At 32.6% G+C, this 5242-nt stretch overlaps 2 pseudogenes; both read right to left on the bottom strand.

Moving 5' to 3' along the window:
- Nucleotides 1–2594: 2594 nt before the first annotated feature.
- LOC114382155 lies at nucleotides 2595–3180 on the bottom strand (annotated as a pseudogene).
- Nucleotides 2595–4468, bottom strand: LOC114382153 (annotated as a pseudogene).
- Between the last annotated feature and the right edge of the window lie 774 nt (nucleotides 4469–5242).

The following is a 5242-nucleotide window of genomic DNA, read 5'->3' as shown; positions in this document are numbered from 1 at the left end:
GTCCTATGTTTATGGACAAGTCCTTAGGATTATGTGGATAGCATAGCATTGAGAGGAAGTGGTGGTTAATTTTAGTTAATCTATCATATATTTGTATTAGTGAGAAAAAGTGGTGTAGTATGTGTTTGGTTTCACATCCGGATAGGATAGGCCAATCCAAACATCTAGTAATGTGATGAAACTTGAAAAAGATAAATATGACGTATAATTATGTTCTATAATTATGATACAAAATTTGATTATTTTTTTATTCATAAGAAAAAACAGCATTTTATCAATCAATTGAATTAAATCGTCTTACTGATCAGAAAATTGATGTGTGTAAAAAAATATTTATTAAAAATATTATTCTATATAAAAAAATGTTAGAAAAAATTAGCTTTTTTTAAATAAATTTATATACTTCGAGAAATTAGTCTTTTATTTTTTGAGAAATAACCTGAATTAAAGAAAATAAATAAATTAGTGGGAATTCTATTATTTTTACCTGAAACTTATGCATGCCATAAATAATACTGGAACTAGACAAGGTTGTCGGGAGTGATGCATTTATACCAAATTTTGTTGTAAGAGGAAAGGTAAAATGGAAGTGCATAAGTTTGTATGGGTCTATCATAAAAGTATAAAGTGGGGTATGTATGGTAACATTGTAGAGTGAGGTTTTTGAACTAAAACTCTGGTACATCCGATAAAGATGAAATGCTTAGCTACATAGACAACATCTGTACCAAATTTAGGTGTCTTTTCTTGTATCAATATGGATAAAACTAAGCATTTGGTTGCATGGTGAGGTATTTCTTTTTCATAACTAAAACTTTAATGCATCTAATCTAATAATCTAATAATAAATATAAAATGATGCAGCTGCACTTTTAGGCATCTTTTCTTGTATGATGGATATTTAAAGAAAAAATGGAGGAGTATATGTTTTTGTAAAATATTGCCTCCATTCCAAATCTATGTGATTTTTTAACAATACTTAAAATTTGTAAAATCTTTAAAAAAATTTAATAAAAAAACTAAAACATCTAGAATTTGAAACAGAGGTAGTGTTGAGAAGATTTATAGCAAAATTTGTAAGAAAATATAGTATTATTGAATACAACTTGTCCATCACCAATTGGACAATTCCACATGCCAGCAGTTTGAGACTACCCCAAAATTTCACAAAAAAATGTGGGCTAAAAATACTAATCTTACTAGAAGGAAAACCCACTATTCATTGCTAAAGAATTCAAAAAAAGGGAGCTGTGGTCTGTGGAGGACCCTGCGTTTGATTACTGTTTGGTTCTAGGAAACCAAGGTAGCAGCCTGGAAATGGTTAACTATTTTTGTAGGAAAATATGCAGATTACTTAGCTACCCTTTGAACCAGTGTGAAATGCACAAAAGATCCAAATATTAATTTGTAAAAATGTTTGAATTAGCTTATTTTTAAATTTATTTTCCCTTTTAAGCATTGAAGAAAGATTTTTCTGAAGAAGAAAAAAAGTTAATTTAAATACATACTCTCCATTTATGTTGTAGCTTCCAAACTAGCTAGTTTTATATGGCCCATTGTCATGGTGCAACTCAGCAGTGAAACATGTTGTGAGGACCACCCTGGAGAATTTGTTCCCCTCATGAGGCTGAAGTTATACTGTGGGCCACAAAGGGTGATGAAAGGATTGGTTCCCCTGACATTTGAAAATGTATAATACTTGCTTAACACTAGAGTAAGCTCTTGGGGCAACCTCTCTTTACCCACCATTAAAAAACTAGAACAAGTTTTTTTTATAGGTTTTATATTTGTATTAATCGATGCCAATGCCAATATGGTGGACTTTAGTTTTAGTCCTTATAAAATAAACATATTGTTTTGATTTTGATAAGTTTAAAACATATTAAAATAGGTTGTATTTTCATTTAGTAATGACATTAGATGTATGCCACATCATATACTTCTTCCTAATGTAACATATCTAAATGTATGTAGTGTGGTTGTATGGAAAAGAAAAGAAATAAAGAGAATTGAGAATAAATATTTGAATTATAGTTGAGAAAAAGAGATGTGAAACCCACACATAATTTTGAATATTTCTCTCCTATTTCTTCACAATCAAACAAATACTAAATGGTAATAGAAATCATTTAAAAAATAAATAAATCAATGATGACTAAAATTAATAAAATAAAATGTGAAGTGTTTAGAGAAATAGCTGTTTGAAGCATTGAATTTGTTCTTTGAAGTGTTTGTTCCAATGGAAGCATATGCAGATATGCTGCTCCAACTACTATGGCTCTGCTTTCCTGTAGTTCCAGGTTAGAATATCTTAAAAGGCCTTAAATCAACTGCTGAATCAATTACTCATCTGACCGATTATGTTGCTTTAGGGCATCTTCAATGGATTTAAGCACTCCATAAATCGAATTGTATGGTAATTTTTATTTTGGTTTTATTTTCAAAATAAAAATTAAAAAAAATATTAATTTAGACCAAGAAGGACATGGGAAGTTGTCAAGACTCAAGAGGGATTCCATGCTAAATGATATCTCTGAAACTATGTTTTAAATAGGAGACCATAGAGGTAAGTAGGAAAAATAGATAGCTATATATGTTTTAAATATAACTACCACTTCTCACTGATTCATCATTTTTGCTTCACAAAAAATCTACAAATTTAAGTAGGAAAAAAAGCACTTTTAAACTAATTGTGTATTTGTGTTTAAGAAGCACCTCACTAATCACTTTGTCCAAGTTCATGTATGAACGTCCTCCTCTGCCCTCTTCTTCAACTCCATAACCTTTTGCCTCATTTTCTTTCCTTTCTCTCCCACCATCAATTCATTGGTATCAATTTCAATCCCAATGTCCCATTCATTGCATACAGATCCACAGTTTGTTGGTTGATCAACATAAAAAGGCCAACACAACATTGGCACGCCTGCACAAATACTTTCAATTGTTGAGTTCCATCCACAATGAGTCAAGAATCCACCAATTGAAGTGTGGTTCAGCACTTACTCTTGCTTACACTAGCTAGCTGTTAGGCCTCTATCTGAAGTTTCATTGACAGACTCAGACGACAAAATCACTGAGCCACCAATGACAAGGTCAGGCCTAATGATCCACAGAAAGGGTCTCTTGCTGTTGGCCAAACCCCAAGCAAACTCTAAAATTCACATAAATTACAGACTTTTTTTTTTGCACAGCAAAAATCAAATTTTATTATAAATAAGAGTCAGTACTAGGTGTACTGAAATAAACAACAAGAAAAAACATAGGCATTGAAAAGCCAAACCCAACTATAAAAGACAACCGGTATCTTCCTTCCAAAGATTGGAACCTAGAGATGCCAAGTGGTTCTTCTGTGGACTTTGATTTAAAAATGAAGGGAAAGGACCAATAGGGTAAAGAGAGGGGACCATAGAGGTATGAGCATTCAACACATCACTTTCAAGTTCATCAGAAGTATTAATAACAACAGCAGAAGCTCTGTGCACATTATTTGCTGATTCAATGAAACATTCTACCATAGTTATTTTGATCTGTGTTGTCCTTATAAAGTCAGGCAGGTCCTTCAGTCTAAAGTTCTTCAAGCCTGGAATCCAGTCCACACAACTCTCATCTGTAGTCATAATTACAAAATCCAATAATGGCTCCAAGCTCCATACACACACACACATACAAACATGCAATTTTTGCTTTGACATGTATCCATTCATGACAACTAATAAAAAACTTGAGATAACTTTAACTTTTGCGAGGAGTCAAGGACTTTGTTACCTTCAATTACTATTTCAATGTATATTAAGTTTATGATTGGTCATACCTAATGAATGCTAGATTAATGCTAGAATATTTACTCTAGTACATGTACTTTTCTAAAGAAAGAGCTAAAATTCATACCTTTGAGTTGTACGAGACCTTTATAAAAAAGAGAACGAAAATGCAAACCAGACAATAACGAACATGCACTGGCCGGTTGAATTAGAACAATAGGGAGTGAAAGTTCTTCAGCAGCTTGTATAGTAAAAGTCATGGCACAATCAGAAACCAAGCAGGTAACTGGGGGAACAAGACTCTTAGTGGCAGAATCTTTAAGTCTAGCAAGAAGATCACAAAAGGGGAGGAGCAAGTGTTCTCTTATTGTTTCACAAAGAGAGATTATGTCTCGAGCAACATCAGCATCACCATGTCCATCTGGGATGGTCTCAAATCAAAAGTCTTCTAGGCCATCAAGGGCATTGTGACCCCTTGATTCGTGCAAGAGTTTGTGATTGTGTTCAGTGTGGACAATGGTTGTATGGAAAGCCTCTGAGGTGAAGCAACTTGGCTAGTTGGAACAATGGGTTGATGTGACCTTGAAATGGAAATGGAAATGGAAATGGAGTCAACACAACATAGGGCTTTCTTGTTGCTGAGTAGCTCATCCTTAAGTTTTTGAATAAACCATCAACTTGATCCCTGAAAGTATAAGGTGCTGTCATTTTAGTCTTGAATTGAAGGAAATTACAAAAGAGTTCCTGAAACTTAATTCTGGTCACTTTAATACATAATTGGCTGATGTAACACATGAAGTGTCAGATAGTGTCCATGCTAACCTTATCCTTCTTTTTTTTATTTCTTTCTCTTCTTCTTAGACTCATCAACAGCGTCCAATACCTCTCAATTATTATCCTTTTTGTTCTTCTTTTTAACTGTTTCATCTTGCTCAGTAAAACCAATCATTTTGTGTGTAAAATCATGTGAAATTCACTCTTTATTTCAGATGACATGGATCAGATCAATCATGTACTATGGTTGTCTCTAAGAGGATGGGATACCTTGTCTTACTAGAACCATATATAATTCACATATATATGCAAAATATATGCACACATATCTTAAGTGTTTTTTACATGATATGCCCCTTCTCCTGTAATTTATTGCCACATGATAGGCTGCAGATCAATAATTTCCATTAGAAAATTTATTATATAAAGTATCTCTACCCACTTGCACCCCATGTGTCTATTATAAAGAAAAATTTACCCAAAATAAAAACTCAATATTTGTTGTACTTAGTATCAAAGAAGAAATAGTAACTGAATAAACTCTTTTTATTGAATTGATAGAGTTCATAAGAAACTCTATCTCTAACTAACTAACAAAAGATCTTATCTCTAATAACTATACTAACATAACTTAACAGACTAACCAACATAACAGATAACTAAATTAAACAACTTTAGTATCAAGATTTTGTGAGTCCAATATCCCC

This window comes from Glycine soja, chromosome 13, assembly GCF_004193775.1.
Source record: "Glycine soja cultivar W05 chromosome 13, ASM419377v2, whole genome shotgun sequence".
Lineage (NCBI taxonomy): Eukaryota > Viridiplantae > Streptophyta > Magnoliopsida > Fabales > Fabaceae > Glycine > Glycine soja.
This window is presented reverse-complemented; position numbering and strand designations above follow the sequence as displayed.